Source organism: Pseudophryne corroboree, chromosome 1 (assembly GCF_028390025.1).
Source record: "Pseudophryne corroboree isolate aPseCor3 chromosome 1, aPseCor3.hap2, whole genome shotgun sequence".
Taxonomy (NCBI): Eukaryota; Metazoa; Chordata; class Amphibia; order Anura; family Myobatrachidae; genus Pseudophryne; species Pseudophryne corroboree.
The window spans coordinates 399,444,457-399,465,003 of NC_086444.1; positions in this window are offsets into that span (position 1 = coordinate 399,444,457).

Below are 20,547 nucleotides of genomic sequence, written 5' to 3' on the forward strand. Positions count from 1 at the left end.
CGTATTATCAGGTACAGTCCTTTCGGCCCCAGAAAGGCAAGCGGGTTAAAGGCGCATCCTTTTTGCCCAGAGGCAGGGGTAGAGGGAAAAAGCTGCACCATACAGCCAGTTCCCAAGAACAAAAATCCTCCCCTGCTTCCACTAAATCCACCGCATGACGCTGGGGCTCCACTGGTGGAGCAAGGTGCGGTGGGGGCCCGTCTCCGGAACTTCAGCGACCGGTGGGTTCGCTCACAGGTGGATCCCTGGGTTCTACAAGTGGTATCTCAGAGATACAAGCTGGAATTCGAGACGTCTCCCCCTCGCCGTTACCTCAAATCAGCCTTGCCAGCCACTCCCCCGGACAGGTGGTATCTCAGGGATACAAGCTGGAATTCGAGACGTCTCCCCCTCGCCGTTACCTCAAATCAGCCTTGCCAGCCACTCCCCCGGACAGGGAGGTAGTGCTGGCGGCAATTCACAAGCTGTACCTCCAGCAGGTGATAATAAAAGTTCCCCTCCTTCAACAGGGACGGGGTTACTATTCCACAATGTTTGTGGTACCGAAACCAGACGGTTCGGTGAGACCCATTCTAAATTTGAAATCCTTGAACACTTATATAAGGAGGTTCAAGTTCAAAATGGAATCGCTCAGGGCGGTTATTGCAAGCCTGGAAGAAGGGGATTACATGGTATCACTGGAATGCTTACCTGCATGTCCCCATTTACCCACCTCACCAGGTGTACCTCCGTTTTGTGGTACAAGACTGCCATTACCAATTCCAGACGTTGCCGTTTGGTCTGTCCACGGCACCGAGGGTATTTACTAAAGTAATGGCCGAAATGATGATACTCCTTCGAAAGAAGGGAGTTATAATTATCCCATACTTGGACGATCTCCTTATAAAGGCGAGGTCCAGGGAGCAGTTGTTGGTCGGAGTAGCACTATCTCAGGAAGTGCTACAACAGCACGGCTGGATTCTGAATATTCCAAAGTCGCAGCTGGTTCCTACGACGCGTCTGCTGTTCCTGGGTATGATTCTGGACACAGAACAGAAGAAGGTGTTTCTCCAGGAGGAGAAGGCCAAGGAGTTGTCATCTCTGGTCAGAGACCTCCTGAAACCAAAACAGGTGTCTGTGCATCACTGCACGCGAGTCCTGGGAAAGATGGTAGCTTCTTACGAGGCAATTCCATTCGGCAGATTCCATGCAAGGATCTTTCAGTGGGATCTGTTAGACAAGTGGTCCGGATCGCATCTTCAGATGCATCGGCTGATCACCCTGTCCCGAGGGCCAGGGTGTCTCTGCTGTGGTGGCTGCAGAGTGCTCATCTTCTAGAGGGCTGCAGATTCGGCATACAGGACTGGGTCCTGGTGACCACGGACGCAAGCCTCCGAGGTTGGGGGGCAGTCCCTCAGGGAAGTAACATCCAAGGACAATGGTCGAGTCAGGAGGCTTCCCTACACATAAATATTCTGGAACTAAGGGCCATTTACAATGCTCTAAGTCAGGCAAGACCCCTGCTTCAAAACCAGCCGGTGCTGATTCAGTCAGACAACATCACGGCGGCACAAGGAGCAGGGTGGCGAGGGTAGAAGCCACCAAAATTCTTCGCTGGGCGGAGAATCAAGTAAGCGCACTGTCAGCAGTGTTCATTCTGGGAGTGGACAACTGGGAAGCAGACTTCCTCAGCAGGCACGACCTCCACCCGGGAGAGTGGGGACTTCATCCAGAAGTCTTCCAACTGATTGTAAACCGTTGGGAAAGGCCACAGGTGGACATGATGGCGTCCCGCCTAAACAAAAAGCTAAAAAGATATTGCGCCAGGTCAAGGGACCCTCAGGCAATAGCCGTGGACGCTCTAGTGACACCGTGAGTGTACCAGTCGGTTTATGTGTTCCCTCCTCTTCCTCTCATACCAAAGGTGCTGAGGATAATAAGAAAGAGAGGAGTAAGAACTATACTCATCGTTCTGGATTGGCCAAGACGGACTTGGTACCCGGAACTGTAAGAAATGATCTCAGAGGACCCTTGGCCTCTGCCTCTCAGACAGGACCTGCTACAGCAGGGGCCCTGTCTGTTCCAAGACTTACCGCGGCTGCGTTTGACGGCATGGCGGTTGAACGCCGTACCCTGATGGAAAAGGGCATTCCGGTTGAAGTCATTCCTACGCTGATAAAAGCTAGGAAAGATGTGACAGCAAAGCATTATCACCGCATATGGCGAAAATATGTTGCTTGGTGTGAGGCTATGAAGGCCCTCACAGAAGAATTTCAGCTGGGTCGTTTTCTGCACTTCCTACAGTCAGGAGTGACTATGGGCCTAAAATTGGGTTCCATTAAAGTCCAGATTTCGGCCCTGTCTATTTTCTTTCAAAAAGAACTGGCTTCACTGCCTGAAGTTCAGACGTTTGTTAAGGGAGTGCTGCACATTCAGCCCCCTTTTGTGACCCCGGTGGCACCTTGGGATCTCAACGTTGTGTTGGATTTCCTAAAATCACATTGGTTTGAGCCACTTCAGACCATGGAATTAAAATATCTCACGTGGAAAGTGGTCATGCTTTTGGCCTTGGCTTCGGCTAGGCGGGTGTAAGAATTGGCGCCTTTGTCCTGTAAAAGCCCCTATCTGATCTTCCATATGGACAGAGCAGAATTGAGGACGCGTCACCAATTCCTCCCTAAGGTGGTATCAGCGTTTCATTTGAACCAACCTATTGTGGTGCCTGCGGCTACTGGGGACTTGGAGGACTCCAAGTTGCTGGATGTAGTCCGGGCCCTGAAAATCTATGTTTCCAGGACGGCTAGAGTCAGAAAGACTGACTCGCTGTTTATCCTGCATGCACCCAACAAGCTGGGTGCTCCTGCTTCTAAGCAGATTATTGCTCGCTGGATCTGCTCCATGATTCAACTTGCACATTCTGCGGCTGGACTGCCGCATCCTAAATCTGTGAAGGCCCATTCCACGAGGAAGGTGGGCTCTTCTTGGGCGGCTGCCCGAGGGGTCTCGGCTTTACAACTTTGCCGAGCTGCTACCTGGTCGGGATCAAACACGTTTGCAAAATTCTACAAGTTTGATACCCTGGCTGAGGAGGACCTTGAGTTTGCTCATTCGGTGCTGCAGTCATCCGCACTCTCCCGCCCGTTTGGGAGCTTTGGTATAATCCCCATGGTCCTTACGGAGTTCCCAGCATCCACTAGGACGTCAGAGAAAATAAGAATTTACTCACCGGTAATTCTATTTCTCGTAGTCCGTAGTGGATGCTGGGCGCCCATCCCAAGTGCGGATTGTCTGCAATACTTGTATATAGTTATTGCCTAACTAAAGGGTTATTGTTCTGAGCCATCTGTTCAGTGAGGCTCAGTTGTTATTCATACTGTTAACTGGGTATAGTTATCACGAGTTGTACGGTGTGATTGGTGTGGCTGGTATGAGTCTTACCCGGGATTCCAAATCCTTTCCTTGTTGTGTCAGCTCTTCCGGGCACAGTTTCCCTAACTGAGGTCTGGAGGAGGGGCATAGAGGGAGGAGCCAGTGCACACCAGTAGTCCTAATTCTTTCTTAGAGTGCCCAGTCTCCTGCGGAGCCCGTCTATTCCCCATGGTCCTTACGGAGTTCCCAGCATCCACTACGGACTACGAGAAATAGAATTACCGGTGAGTAAATTCTTATTTTTTTTATATATATCTAGTGTTCACGCTAGGTGTCTTTCACAGGGCGCTGCGCCCTGCCCCTTTTTTAGACAGCTGAATCCCGCCCCGGCCCGTTTTTGTGCGCCCTGCCGCCCCGCCGTTTGCTGCCCGCCGACCTCGCCACGCCACCGGACCCAGCCGTGCGCCGCCCGACTGGGTAAGCACGTGAGAGTCCCCCACGGCCCGCCCCGCCCGTCCGTAGCTGTCAGCCGCCGCTGTCTCAGCCTTGCGCTGACACAGTGACTGACAGCATCTCCCCTCCTCTGCGAGCAGACTATAGGTCTGCTCATGATCTGGTGTGACAGGAGGGCTGGGCTTGCCTCTCCCGCCGAGGCAAACCCAGCCCTCCTGTGTATGAATGTTTAAAAAGACTCGGAGACGCCAGGGAGAATCAACAGGTCGCCATCTTTAATGCAGCTCCGCAAGTGTGGCGGTGATCAGCGCTCCCCCTCTGTGTCCTGGGCTAAATTTACCTTGTAAGTACTACAGTTGTAAACTTCAATCTCAGTGCTCTCTACCTGGTGCTCTCTACCTGGTGCAATGTATCTCGGTGCTCTCTGCCTGGTGCAGTGTGTCTCAGTGCTCTCTACCTGGTGCAATGTGTCTCAGTGCTCTCTACCTGGTGCAATGTGTCTCAGTGCTCTCTACCTGGTGCAATCTGTCTCAGTGCTCTCTACCTGGTGCAATGTGTCTCAGTGCTCTCTACCTGGTGCAGTGTGCCTCAGTGCTCTCTACCTGGTGCAGTGTGCCTCAGTGCTCTCTACCTGGTGCAGTGTGCCTCAGTGCTCTCTACCTGGTGCAGTGTGCCTCAGTGCTCTCTACCTGGTGCAGTGTGTGCTCTGCCTGGTGCAATGTGTATAATGTGCTCTATCTGGCGCAGTGTGCCTCAGTGCTCTCTACCTGGTGCAGTGTGCCTCAGTGCTCTGCCTGGTGCAATATGTATAACGTGCTCTACCTGGCGCAGTGTGTATAGAAGGTTCTACCTGGTGCAATGTCTATTAGGTGCACTACTGTGTGGTGTAATGTGAATTGCCACTATTATGTGGCCACGCCCCTTCCCCACGAAACATTGCCCCTAAATTTTTGCTGCGCGCCTTCGGCGCGCACTGTCCGTGCTTTGAGCTGTAGGAATGGGAGCACCAAGCATTATAGTATGTACCTAAGTTTACCTAACTTAAAAATGTGCCCTCCTGAATGAAAAAATGTGCCCTCCCCGTGATCAGCACCCTGCCCTAAAAAAATCCTAGAGTGAACACTAATTATATCGGCACACCGATGAGCCAAAGCATCTCCATCGAGACCCGCTGGCGGGTGAGGGAGCACTGTAGGTTTACTATAAAGGTATGCTGGTGTTTGTTTAATTGTAATGACTGACTTGGAGTGCATCCACTTTCTATGTGTATCTATATTACTATTGGGAAAGGTACCTGAGCACGCTGCTACTGTTCACCCTGAGTTCCGGATAGCTACATATGTTATGTGTGTGTATATGTAGGGGGGTACCAACATTTATCATGCCTCCGGGCGACTGGGACGAACTTACGCCACTGGTGACACAGAGCTGCAAGATACAGCAATGGCCTACTGTACTGTACTACTATAAATATTATATAGATGACAGATATAAAGTTACATTGTGGGGGAATCCAGTATACGTTCTGTCAGCAGGTACCAGTGAATGACCACATCATGTATATAGGTGACAGATATAAAGTTACATTGTGGGGGAATCCAGTATACGTTCTGTCAGCAGGTACCAGTGAATGACCATATCATGTATATATATAGGTGACAGATATAAAGTTACATTGTGGGGGAATCCAGTATACGTTCTGTCACCAGGTACCAGTGAATGACCACATCATGTATATACTGTATATAGGTGACAGATATAAAGTTACATTGTGGGGGAATCCAGTTTACGTTCTGTCACCAGGTACCAGTGAATGACCACATCATGTATATACTAGGTGACAGATATAAAGTTACATTGTGGGGGAATCCAGTATACGTTTTGTCACCAGGTACCAGTGAATGACCACATCATGTATATAGGTGACAGATATAAAGTTACATTGTGAGGGAATCCAGTATAAGTTCTGTCACCAGGTACCAGTGAATGACCACATCACGTATATAGGTGACAGATATAAAGTTACATTGTGGGGGAATCCAGTATACGTTTTGTCACCAGGTACCAGTGAATGGCTACATCATGTATATACTTATGCTGGTGGTCCCCAGTCCCCACAATGCAGCACACTGATCAGATATTTGCAGCACACTGAGCACAGATATGGAGCGTTTTCAGGCAGAGAACGTAGATATTTTCAGCACACTGAGCACAGATTATTTGCAGCACACTGACCACAGATATTTGCAGCACACTGAGCACAGATTACGGAGCTTTTCAGTGAGAGAACGCTGCCACGTCCTCTCCGTTAAATCTCCAATGCACAAGTGAAAATGGCGGTGAAGCGCGGCTCCTTATATAGAATACGAATCTCGCGAGAATCCGACAGCGGGATGATGATGTTCGGGCGCGTTCTGGTTAACCAAGCAAGGCGGGAAGATCCGAGGCTGCCTCGGAACCGTGTAAAATGGGTGAAGTTTGGGGGGATTCGGATCCCAAGGAACCGAACCCGCTTATCTCTAATTTAAACCTTTCCCTGAAGAAATAAAATCAGTAGTTCCTGACTGTGATCCCTGGTTTTGTTTTCTGGCTTTGAGTTGCGCACCGACCCCCGTCACCCCACCGTCACCAAGGCACAAGCACATTTCGATGCACTTTACAAATTCGAAAAATCTGTAAGAAAACAAGACCAAATCCAGGTATATACTGAGACAATATCCTCCCGATATGTAGTTTCCAGCTGAACCAGAATGACATATTGGTCATATCATTCATTGTGTATGCCCGATATGCGGGTGCTTGCGGTTGCCTGAAGTCACATGCAATGCTGCCTCATTAGCCGTGCTACCGAATGTGATCTGGTGTAGGACGGAACAGTGATCTTTCCATCCTTCATTAGATCATTCTGATATGTACCTAGGATCCATTGGGCTGACATTTCAGCTGGGTACACGTAGTGTGTACCCATTTTATGTATTAAAAGGCAGAAAATTAGGGGGGTCATTCCGAGTTGTTCGCTCGGTAAAAATCTTCGCATCGCAGCGATTTTCCGCTTAATGCGCATGCGCAATGTCCGCACTGCGACTGCGCCAAGTAAATTTGCTATGCAGTTAGGAATTTTACTCACGGCTTTTTCATCGTTCTGGCGATCGTAATGTGATTGACAGGAATTGGGTGTTACTGGGCGGAAACAGGACGTTTTATGGGCGTGTGGGAAAAAACGCTACCGTTTCCGGAAAAAACGCAGGAGTGGCCGGAGAAACGGAAGAGTGTCTGGCCGAACGCTGGGTGTGTTTGTGACGTCAAACCAGGAACGACAAGCACTGAAATGATCGCAGATGCCGAGTAAGTCTGGAGCTACTCAGAAACTGCTACGAGGTGTGTAATCGCAATATTGCGAATACATCGTTCGCAATTTTAAGATGCTAAGATTCACTCCCAGTAGGCGGCGGCTTAGCATGAGCAAATCTGCTAAAATCCGCTTGCGAGCGAACAACTCGGAATGACCACCTAGGTACAGTAAGACGGCATTGAACTAGAGATGTGCACCGTAAATTTTTCGGGTTTTGTGTTTTGGTTTTGGATTCGGACGCGTTTTGGCAAAACCTCCCTGAAAATTTTTTGGCGGATTCGGGTGTGTTTTGGATTCGGATGTTTTTTTTTACAAAAAACCCTCAAAAACAGCTTCAATCATAGAGTTTGGGGGTAATTTTGATCCTATAGTATTATTAACCTCAATAACCATAATTTCCACTCATTTCCAGTCTATTCTGAACACCTCACACCTCACAATATTATTTTTAGTCCTAAAATTTGCACCGAGGTCGCTGGATGACTAAGCTAAGCGACCAAAGTGGTCGGCACAAACACCTGGCCCATCTAGGAGTGGCACTGCAGTGTCAGACAGGATGGCACTTATAAAAATTGGCCCCAAACATCACATAATGCAAAGATAAATAAAATAAAAAAGAGGTGCAAGATGGAATTGTCCTTGGGCCCTCCCACCCACCCTTATGTTGTATAAACAGGACATGCACACTTTAACAAACCCATCATTTCAGCGACAGGGTCTGCCACACGACTGTGGCTGAAATTACTGGTTGGTTTGGGCCCCCACCAAAAAAAGAAGCAATCAATCTCTCCTTGCTCAAACTGGCTCTACAGAGGCAAGATGTCGACCTCATCATCATCCTCCGATTCCTCACCCCTTTCACTGTGTACATCCCCCTCCTCACAGAGTATTAATTCGTCCCCACTGGAATCCACCATCACAGGTCCCTGTGTACTTTCTGGAGGCTATTGCTGGTAAATGTCTCCACGGAGCAATTGATTATAATTCATTTTGATGAACATCATCTTCTCCACATTTTGTGGAAGTAACCTCGTACGCCGATCGTTGACAAGGTGACCGGCTGCACTAAACACTCTTTCAGAGTACACACTGGAGGGGGGGCAACTTAGGTAAAAGAAAGCCAGTTTGTGCAAGGGCCTCCAAATTGCCTCTTTTTCCTGCCAGTATACGTACGGACTGTCTGACGTGCCTACTTGGATGCGGTCACTCATATAATCCTCCACCATTCTTTTAATGGTGACAGAATCATATGCGGTGACAGTAGACGACATGTCAGTAATCGTTGGCAGGTCCTTCAGGCCGGATCAGATGTCAGCACTCACTCCTGACTGCCCTGCATCTCTGCCAATGGGTGGTCTCGGAATTCTTATCCTTTTCCTCGCAGCCTCAGTTGCGGAAGAATGTGAAGGAGGAGCTGTTGACGGGTCACGTTCCGCTTGACTTGACAATTTTCTCACCAGCAGGTCTTTGAACCTCTGCAGACTTGTGTCTGCCGGAAAGAGAGATACAACGTAGGCTTTAAACCTAGGATCGAGCACGGTGGCCAAAATGTAGTGCTCTGATTTCACAGATTGACCACCCGTGAAACCTGGTTAAGCGAATTAAGGGCTCCATCCACAAGTCCCACATACCTAGCGGAATCGCTCCATCTTAGCTCCTCCTTCAATCTCTCCAGCTGCTTCGGCAAAAGCCTGATGAGGGGAATGACCTGACTCAGGCTGGCAGTGTCTGAACTGACTTCACGTGTGGCAAGTTCAAAGGGTTGCAGAACCTTGCACAACGTTGAAATCATTCTCCACTGCGCTTGAGTCAGGTGCATTCCCCCTTCTTTGCCTATATTGTAGGTAGCTGTATAGGCTTGAATGGCCTTTTGCTGCTCCTCCATCCTCTGAAGCATATAAAGGGTTGAATTCCACCTCGTTACCACCTCTTGCTTCAGCTGATGGAGGAGCAGGTTCAGGAGTGTTTGCTGGTGCTCCAGTCTTCGGCACGCGGTGGCTGAATGCCGAAAGTGGCTCGCAATTCTTCGAGCCACCGACAGCATCTCTTGCACGCCCCTGTCATTTTTAAAAAAATTATGCACCATCAAATTAATTGTATGTGCAAAACATGGGACGTGCTGGAATTTGCCCACATGTAATGCACCCACAATATTGGTGGCGTTGGCCGATGTCACAAATCCCCAGGAGAGTCCAATTGGGGTAAGCCAATCTGCGATGATGTTCCTCAGTTTCTGTAAGAGGTTGTCAGCTGTGTGCCTCTTATGGAAAGCGGTGATACAAAGCGTAGCCTGCCTAGGAACGAGTTGGCGTTTGCGAGATGCTGCTACTGGTGCCACTGCTGCTGTTGTTGCTGCGGGAAGCAATACATCTACCCAGTGGGCTGTCACAGTCATATAGTCCTTAGTCAGCCCTGCTCCACTTGTCCACATGTCCGTGGTTAAGTGGACAATGGGTACAACTGCATTTTTTAGGACACTGGTGACTCTTTTTCTGACGTTGGTGTACATTCTCGGTATCGCCTGCCTAGAGAAGTGGAACCTAGATGGGATTTGGTACCGGGGACGCACTACCTCAAGAAATTCTCTAATTCCCTGTGAATTAACGGTGGATACCGGACATACGTCTAACACCAAGGCCTCAGTTATCCGCTTTGCAACAGGATGACTGCTGTGATATTTCATCTTCCTCGCAAAGGACTGTTGGACAGTCAATTGCTTACTGGAAGTAGTACAAGTGGTCTTCCGACTTCCCCTCTGGGATGACAATCAACTCCCAGCAGCAACAACAGCAGCGCCAGCAGCAGTAGGCGTTACACTCAAGGAACCATCGGAGGCATCCCAGTTAGGAGAGGACTCGTCAGACTTGCCAGTGACATGGCCTGCAGGACTATTGGCTTTCCTGTCTAAGCAGGAAATTGACACTGAGGGAGTTGGTGGTGTGGTTTGCAGGAGCTTGGGTACAAGAGGAAGGGATTTAGTTGTCAGTGGACTGCTTCTGCTGTCACCCAAAGTTTTTGAACTTGTCAATGACATCTGATGAATGCTCTCCAGGTGACGTATAAGGGAGGATGTTCCTAGGTGGTTAACGTCCTTACCCCTACTTATTACAGCTTAACAAAGGCCACACACGGCTTGACACCTGTTGTCCGCATTTCTGTTAAAATTAGTGATGAGCGGGTTCGGTTCCTCGAGATCCGAACCCCCCCCCCCCGAACTTCACCCATTTTACACGGTTCCGAGGCAGACTCGGATCCTCCCACCTTGCTCGGTTAACCCGAGCGCGTCCGAACGTCATCACCCTGCTGTCGGACTCTTGCGAGATTTGTATTCTATATAAGGAGCCGCGCATCGCCGCCATTTTCACTCGTGAATTGGAGATGATATGGAGAGGACGTGCAGCGTTCTCTCAGTTTCTGTGTTCAGTGTGCTGCAAATATCTGTGCTCAGTGTGCTGCAAATATCTGTGCTCAGTGTGCTTGCAAATATCTGTGCTCAGTGTGGTGAAAATATCTACGTTCTCTGCCTGAAAAACGCTCCATATCTGTGCTGCATTGTAGTATATAGTAGGAGGACAGTGCAGAATTTTGCTGACCACCAGTATTATATAGCAGTACGGTACAGTAGTCCACTGCTCTACCTACCTCTGTGTCGTCAAGTATACTATCCATCCATACCTGTGGTGCATTTTAGTTGTGCGCAGTATCTATAGTAGGAGGACAGTGCAGAATTTTGCTGACCACCAGTATATAATATATAGCAGTACGGTACAGTAGGCCACTGCTCTACCTACCTCTGTGTCGTCAAATATACTATCCATCCATACCTGTTGTGCATTTTAGTTGTGCGCAGTATATATAGTAGGAGGATAGTGCAGAATTTTGCTGACCACCAGTATATAATATATAGCAGTACGGTACAGTAGGCCACTGCTCTACCTACCTCTGTGTCATCAAGTATACTATGCATCCATACCTGTGCTGCATTTTAGTTGTGCGCAGTATATATAGTAGGAGGACAGTGCAGAATTTTGCTGACCACCAGTATATAATATATAGCAGTACGGTACAGTAGTCCACTGCTCTACCTACCTCTGTGTCATCAAGTATACTATCCATCCATACCTGTGGTGCATTTTAGTTGTGCGCAGTATATATAGTAGGAGGACAGTGCAGAATTTTGCTGACCACCAGTATATAATATATAGCAGTACGGTACAGTAGGCCATTGCTATTGATATATTACTGGCATATAATTCCACACATTAAAAAATGAAGAACAAAAATGTGGAGGGTAAAATAGGGAAAGATCAATATCCACTTCCACCTCGTGCTGAAGCTGCTGCCACTAGTCATGGCCGAGACGATGAAATGCCATCAACGTCGTCTGCCAAGGCCGATGCCCAATGTCATAGTAGAGAGCATGTAAAATCCAAAAAACAAAAGTTCAGTAAAATGACCAAAAAAATCTAAATTAAAAGCGTCTGATGAGAAGCGTAAACTTGCCAATATGCCATTTACAACACGGAGTGGCAAGGAATGGCTGAGGCCTTGGCCTATGTTCATGGCTAGTGGTTCAGATTCAAATGAGGATGGAAGCACTCATCCTCTCGCTAGAAAAATGAAAAGACTTAAGCAGGCAAAAGCACAGCAAAGAACTGTGCATTCTTCTAAATCACAAATCCCCAAGGAGAGTCCAATTGTGTCGGTTGCGATGCCTGACCTTCCCAACACTGAACGGGAAGAGGTGGCGCCTTCCACCATTTGCACGCCCCCTGCAAGTGCTGGAAGGAGCACCCGCAGTCCAGTTCCTGATAGTCAAATTGAAGATGTCACTGTTGAAGTACACCAGGATGAGGATATGGGTGTTGCTAGCGCTGAGGATGAAATTGACAAGGAGGATTCTGATGGTGTGGTGGTTTGTTTAAGTCAGGCACACGGGGATACACATGTTATTCGTTGGACGAATATGGCCATTGACATGCCTGGTCAAATTACAAAAAAAATCACCTCGTCGGTGTGGAATTATTTTAACAGAAATGCGGACAACATTTGTCAAGCCGTGTGTTGCCTTTGTCAAGCTGTAATAAGTAGGGGTAAGGACGTTAACCACCTAGGAACATCCTCCCTTATACGTCACCTGGAGCGAGAAAAAGAGATATCACCGATATGTCTTCAGGTGCTGATGTAAGTCATAGGGGGTATTAAACATCAATTTTCAACCCTCAAACAAAACATAGGAAAATACAATAGTGTAGTACTGATAAACAAATTATTATTGATGTCTTTCATATGCAGGTAACATCCGTACCGTATCGTAGTGTCTAACTAATAGACAATATGCGCATAAGGAGGAGTGGATACAGTCCTAATGAAATTCCAGGTTTTCATTCTTCCATCATTCCCTTTCCAGTATTCTTATAAAAGAGTAAAGAGCAAATATAGTGTAATACTGCTTTATTAATAAATAAAAAGCCAATGAGGATGGCCGGACTCTCACCATAAAGCAGGAAAAACAAGGCAGATAGAATAAACAACCAGGTGTCCCCAGTCCCTCGTGATTCCTCCTGTGGATTGATCCCAGACTCCAAAAAGGCAAACCAGCCAACGCGTTTCAATACTTTCAAGTATCTTTTTCAAGGCACAAGATGTTTATTCTATCTGCCTTGTTTTTCCTGCTTTATGGTGAGAGTCCGGCCATCCTCATTGGCTTTTTATTTATTAATAAAGCAGTATTACACTATATTTGCTCTTTACTCTTTTATGAGAATACTGGAAAGGGAATGATGGAAGAATGAAAACCTGGGATTTCATTAGGACTGTATCCACTCCTCCTTATGCGCATATTGTCTATTAGTTAGACACTACGATACGGTACGGATGTTACCTGCATATGAAAGACATCAATAATAATTTGTTTATCAGTACTACACTATTGTATTTTCCTATGTTTTGTTTGAGGGTTGAAAATTGATGTTTAATACCCCCTATGACTTACATCAGCGCCTGAAGACATATCGGTGATATCTCTTTTTCTTGTCACTTATTTGGGGTGTGTGGTGACACCTTTGTTTTCACTTGAAAGTCTATAGGCAGCTTAAGCGCACCAAAAGTCTTCACAACTTTTTCCATAGTCACCTGGAGCGCATTCATCAGAAGTCATTGACAAGTTCAAAAACTTTGGGGGACAGCGGAAGCAGTCCACTGACAACTAAATCTCTGCCTCTTGTAACCAAACTCGTGCAAACCACACCACCAACTCCCTCAGTGTCAATTTCATCCTTAGACAGGAAAGCCAATAGTCCTGCAGGCCATGTCACTGTCAAGTCTGACGAGTCCTCTCCTGCCTGGGATTCCTCCGATGCATCCTTGAGTGTAACGCCTACTGCTGCTGGCGCTGCTGTTGTTGCTGCTGGGAGTCGATCGTCATCCCAGAGGGGAAGTCGGAAGACCACTTGTACTACTTCCAGTAAGCAATTGACTGTCCAACAGTCCTTTGCGAGGAAGATGAAATATCACAGCAGTCATCCTGCTGCAAAGCAGATAATTCAGGCCTTGGCAGCCTGGGTGGTGTTAAACGTGTGTCCGGTATCCACCGTTAATTCACAGGGAATTAGAGAATTTATTGAGTTTGTGTGTCCACGGTACCAAATACCATCAAGGTTCCACTTCTCTAGGCAGGCGATACCGAGAATGTACACAGACCTCAGAAAAAGAGTCACCAGTGTCCTAAAAAATGCAGTTGTACCCAATGTCCACTTAACCACGGACATGTGGACAAGTGGAGCAGGGCTGACTAAGGACTATATGACTGTGACAGCCCACTGGGTAGATGTATTGCCTCCCGCAGCAAGAAAAGCAGCGGCGGCACCAGTAGCAGCATCTCGCAAACACTAACTCGTTCCTAGGCAGGCTACGCTTTGTATCACCGCTTTCCATAAGAGGCACACAGCTGACAACCTCTTACGGAAACTGAGGAACATCATCGCAGAATGGCTTACCCCAATTGGACTCTCCTAGGGATTTGTGACATCGGACAACGTCACTAATATTGTGCGTGCATTACATGTGGGCAAATTCCAGCATGTCCCATGTTTTGCACATACATTGAATTTGGTGGTGCAGTATTATTTAAAAAACGACAGGGGCGTGCAAGAGATGCTGTCGGTGGCCCGAAGAATTGCGGGCCACTTTCGGCATTCAGCCACCGCATGCCGAAGACTGGAGCACCAGCAAACACTCCTGAACCTGCCCCACCATCATCTGAAGCAAGAGGTGGTAACGAGGTGGAATTCAACCCTCTATATGCTTCAGAGGATGGAGGAGCAGCAAAAGGCCATTCAAGCCTATACAGCTACCTACTGTCATGACTGAGGTTTTTGTGAACCCGGTGTAGTGAAGTCTGTGCGGGCGACTGGAGGATTATGTGAATACTACCACTGACCTGGTTTGGAAATGCTGTGGACTCTGGGTTTCCTCCGGAGACTGGGGAGAGGAACCGCAGCAGAGATGGCCGAATCTAGGTTCTCCTCATGCAGGATTAGGTCGGCAGACAGGAGGCATGCTGAAGGTCTCCTGAAAGACAGAACTGGAAAGGCACTGATGAATCAGTGAAGAATACCAGGTATAATTGTGCTAAAGGGCACGGGGTGCTTGGAGACACTGAGGTGCTTGCGGACACTGAGGTGCTTGGAGACACTGAGGTGCTTGGAGACACTGAGGTGCTTGGAGACACTGAGGTGCTTGGAGACACTGGGGTGCGTAGGGGTGCTGAGGCACGGAGGTGCTGGAAGCACGGAGATGCTGTGGCACGGAGGTACTGAGGCACGGAGGTGCTGTGGCACGGAGGTGCTGGAAGCACGGAAGTGCTGGAAGCACGGAGGTGCTGGAAGCACGGAGGTACTGAGGCACTGAGGCACGGAGATGCTGAGGCACTAAGGTGCTGAGGCACGGAGATGCTGAGTCACGGAGATACTGAGGTGCTGGAAGCACGGAGGTACTGAGGCACGGAGGTACTGAGGCACGGAGGTGCTGAGGCTCGGAGGTGCTGTGGCACGGAGGTGCTGTGGCACGGAGGTGCTGGAAGCACGGAGGTACTGAGGCACGGAGATGCTGAGGCACTGAGGTGCTGAGGCACGGAGATGCTGAGGCACGGAGATACTGAGGTGCTGGAAGCACGGAGGTACTGAGGCACGGAGATGCTGAGGCACTGAGGTACTGAGGCACGGAGATACTGAGGTGCTGGAAGCACGGAGATGCTGAGGCACGGAGATACTGAGGTGCTGGAAGCACGGAGGTACTGAGGCACGGAGATACTGAGGCACGGAGATGCTGAGGCACGAGGTACTGAGCCCTGGAGATCCCAACTACAACAGTAGTAAAACTGAAACACGACAGCTGTGGTTTTCAGTGGAGAACACGGAATTCAGTACTGTGCCTTTAAGACGAAACATTGCAGCTGTACCTTTACATTGAGACTCAGGGAAATGGTGAAATCAAATGGCAACACACAAATAAACCAAACGGTAACAAGGGAACAGAGTTTCCACAGGAACTTAGGTACAAAGGTTACCTTTAGGGAGCTCAGCTTAAGACCCACACAAGGCTGTATGTGACACAAGGAACTGGCCCAGATTCCAACTCAGCCTCCTGATTTATACTTCCTGGTCCTTGATGATTGGTGGGCAGGATTAGGTGATGTCACTGTCATGTGACTACTCAAGCCAAGGCTGTGATGTAGAATGAGGCCTAGCAGGCCAAGAGAACACTGAAGCCTGGACTTCTGCAAAACACAGGATGCTTGCTTTTAGATTACTGAATTCAGCCTCACACAGGAGATCACCACAGGTGGAGCTAATTAACTATTACCTCTCAGGCAGAGAACTCAGGAAAACTGACAAGCTGTTTAACTCCGTGAGTGAAAAGACACAGGATCCAGGACAGATGGCAGGGGTAAGTCACCAAATATAAAACCTACAGTCAGGATTGTGACAGTATCCCCCTCTTCAAGGGTGGACTCCGGACACCCATCTTGAATCTTAGAGGAACTTGAGAAATTCATACAGAAGAATTTAGGACCTTCGTTGATGCAGATTCCAAAGGTTTAGGACTAAATTCTTTAACTACAGCGTTACTGAAAGTCTGTAAGTCATGGAACACAGGATCATTACTCTCAAAGAGCATGTTGGCCCACTCCAAAGCTCTTCCTCTGAATGCCAGGAACAGATATCGAGTAACGTTGGAAAGAGTTACTGCACCTGAAGGATCAGACTCCATCCGAGAGAGAAATTGTTCAACCAGAGCGGCATATTGCAATAAATCTCCATCAAAGTAGATAGGTGGAAAACCATCAGACGAAAGCTTAGAGGATGAAACTGAAGAAAGCTTTGGCTGGACGAGTAGGACTGGATTGGATCCAAGGATACTTGAATTGGCTGGAGCCAAAGGAGACGGACCAGGCTGGTCCTGGAGTATTGCTGGACCGGCTGGAACCGGAACGGACTGGCCAAGCTGGGCCTGGAGTATTGCTGGACCGGCTGGAACCGGGACGGACTGACCAGGCGGAGCCTGGAGTATTGATGGACCGGCTGGAACCGGGACGGACTGACCAGGCGGAGCCTGGAGTATTGCTGGACCGGCTGGAACCGGGACGGACTGACCAGGCTGGGCCTGGAGTATTGCTGGACCGGCTGGAACCGGGACGGACTGACCAGGCAGGGCCTGGAGTATTGCTGGACCGGCTGGAACCGGGACGGGCTGAGCCCTTTCTTCACAGGGCTGGGCTGAGGCAAGAGCCCCCACTTCACGGGGCTGGGCTGAGGCAAGAGCCCCCTCTTCACGGGGCTGGGCTGAGGCAAGAGCCCCCTCTTCACGGGGCTGGGCTGAGGCAAGAGCCCCCTCTTCACGGGGCTGGGCTGAGGCAAGAGCCCCCTCTTCACGGGGCTGGGCTGAGGCAAGAGCCCCCTCTTCACGGGGCTGGGCAGCACTCTGTAGAATCTCTGGCTGGGCAGCACTCTGTAGAATCTCTGGCTGGGTAGCACTCTGTAGAATCTCTGGCTGGGCAGCACTCTGTAGAATCTCTGGCTGGGCAGCACTCTGTAGAATCTCTGGCTGGGCAGCACTCTGTAGAATCTCTGGCTGGGCAGCACTCTGTAGAATCTCTGGCTGGGCAGCACTCTGTAGAATCTCTGGCTGGGCAGCACTCTGAAAACTCACTGGCTGGGCAGCACTCTGAAGACTCACTGGCTGGGAAGCACTCTGAAGACTCTCTGGGGCTGGACGCTCTGAAGACGCCCCTCCTGGGGCTGGACGCTCTGAAGACGCCCCTCCTGGGGCTGGACGCTCTGAATACGCCCCTCCTGGGGCTGGACGCTCTGAAGACGCCCCTCCTGGGGCTGGACGCTCTGAAAACGCCCCTCCTGGGTCTGTGGACACGGACTCCTCTGTGACTGTAAATGGCTTGAACATTCTTCTCTGGACACCCAACTTGGGATAAGGTCTTTTAACCACCGGACCCCAGTCATAAATTTGAGTCTCTCTCAGAAGAGTAGCCTTCTTGATACCCCCGTCAGCAGCAGAAGAATCGGATACTGTGGATGACTTGTAGACATGAGCACTATGATACTGAGATTTGTCACTATTACCTGGCTTGCGAAGAATGCAGTCTTTAACAAAATGACCAGAATTTCCACAGTAAAGACAGAGATGTAGCTCCTTACGCCGCTGACGTTCAGCTTCAGAGAGCTTGGGCCGTGGATAGCTCTGATGAAAAACTTTCCCTTGCGCAGAGGAAGAGACTCTATTAACTGGATGGGACAAAACAGGATCAACAACGTTGGTAGTATTCCTGAGGAGATCAGGCATCACAGAGAGAATACTAGACAAAAGTTCTTGTAACTGTAGTAACATCTGGTAGAAAATCTGCAGTTGGTCAGGAGTCTTAGAGCAGAAGGTCATAGAATCTCTGGAGGACGAATTCCGCTGCAGACACTGTGCCAATCGATGCTGAGTCGACTCCAGACCTTCCAAGCGTCCTGCAATATTGCTTAGGAGGTCATGCGTCAGACTAACACTTTCGGCCGGGTCCATGTGGCCAGTTCCTACTGTCATGACTGAGGTTTTTGTGAACCCGGTGTAGTGAAGTCTGTGCGGGCGACTGGAGGATTATGTGAATACTACCACTGACCTGGTTTGGAAATGCTGTGGACTCTGGGTTTCCTCCGGAGACTGGGGAGAGGAACCGCAGCAGAGATGGCCGAATCTAGGTTCTCCTCATGCAGGATTAGGTCGGCAGACAAGAGGCATGCTGAAGGTCTCCTGAAAGACAGAACTGGAAAGGCACTGATGAATCAGTGAAGAATACCAGGTATAATTGTGCTAAAGGGCACGGGGTGCTTGGAGACACTGAGGTGCTTGCGGACACTGAGGTGCTTGGAGACACTGAGGTGCTTGGAGACACTGAGGTGCTTGGAGACACTGAGGTGCTTGGAGACACTGAGGTGCTTGGAGACACTGGGGTGCGTAGGGGTGCTGAGGCACGGAGGTGCTGGAAGCACGGAGATGCTGTGGCACGGAGGTACTGAGGCACGGAGGTGCTGTGGCACGGAGGTGCTGGAAGCACGGAAGTGCTGGAAGCACGGAGGTGCTGGAAGCACGGAGGTACTGAGGCACTGAGGCACGGAGATGCTGAGGCACTAAGGTGCTGAGGCACGGAGATGCTGAGTCACGGAGATACTGAGGTGCTGGAAGCACGGAGGTACTGAGGCACGGAGGTACTGAGGCACGGAGGTGCTGAGGCACGGAGGTGCTGTGGCACGGAGGTGCTGTGGCACGGAGGTGCTGGAAGCACGGAGGTACTGAGGCACGGAGATGCTGAGGCACTGAGGTGCTGAGGCACGGAGATGCTGAGGCACGGAGATACTGAGGTGCTGGAAGCACGGAGGTACTGAGGCACGGAGATGCTGAGGCACTGAGGTACTGAGGCACGGAGATACTGAGGTGCTGGAAGCACGGAGATGCTGAGGCACGGAGATACTGAGGTGCTGGAAGCACGGAGGTACTGAGGCACGGAGATACTGAGGCACAGAGATGCTGAGGCACGAGGTACTGAGCCCTGGAGATCCCAACTACAACAGTAGTAAAACTGAAACACGACAGCTGTGGTTTTCAGTGGAGAACACGGAATTCAGTACTGTGCCTTTAAGACGAAACATTGCAGCTGTACCTTTACATTGAGACTCAGGGAAATGGTGAAATCAAATGGCAACACACAAATAAACCAAACGGTAACAAGGGAACAGAGTTTCCACAGGAACTTAGGTACAAAGGTTACCTTTAGGGAGCTCAGCTTAAGACCCACACAAGGCTGTATGTGACACAAGGAACTGGCCCAGATTCCAACTCAGCCTCCTGATTTATACTTCCTGGTCCTTGATGATTGGTGGGCAGGATTAGGTGATGTCACTGTCATGTGACTACTCAAGCCAAGGCTGTGATGTAGAATGAGGCCTAGCAGGCCAAGAGAACACTGAAGCCTGGACTTCTGCAAAACACAGGATGCTTGCTTTTAGATTACTGAATTCAGCCTCACACAGGAGATCACCACAGGTGGAGCTAATTAACTATTACCTCTCAGGCAGAGAACTCAGGAAAACTGACAAGCTGTTTAACTCCGTGAGTGAAAAGACACAGGATCCAGGACAGATGGCAGGGGTAAGTCACCAAATATAAAACCTACAGTCAGGATTGTGACACCTACGATATAGGCAAAGGAGGGGGAATGCACCTGACTTAAGCGCAGTGGAGAATGATTTCAACGTTGTGCAAGGTTCTGCAACCCTTTGAACTTGCCACACGTGAAGTCAGTTCAAACACTGCCAGCCTGAGTCAGGTCATTCCCCTCATCAGGCTTTTGCAGAAGAAGCTGGAGAGATTGAAGGAGGAGCTAAAACAGAGAGATTCTGCTAGGCATGTAGGACTTGTGGATGGAGCCCTTAATTTACTAAATTTTGGCCACCGTGCTCGATCCTAGATTTAAAACCTACGTTGTATCTCTCTTTCCGGCAGACACAAGTCTGCAGAGGTTCAAAGACCTGCTGGTGAGACACTTGTCAGGTCAAGCGGAACGTGACCCGTCAACAGCTCCTCCTTCACATTCTCCCACAACTGGGGCTGCGAGGAAAAGCATAAGAATTCCAAGCCCACCCGCTGGCGGTGATGCAGGGCAGTCTGGAGCGAGTGCTGACATCTGGTCCGGACTGAAGGAACTGCCAACGATTACTGACATGTCGTCTACTGTCACTGCATATGATTCTGTCATCATTGAAAGAATGGTGAAGGATTATATGAGTGACCGCATCCAAGTAGGCACGTCAGACAGTCCGTACGTATACTGGCAG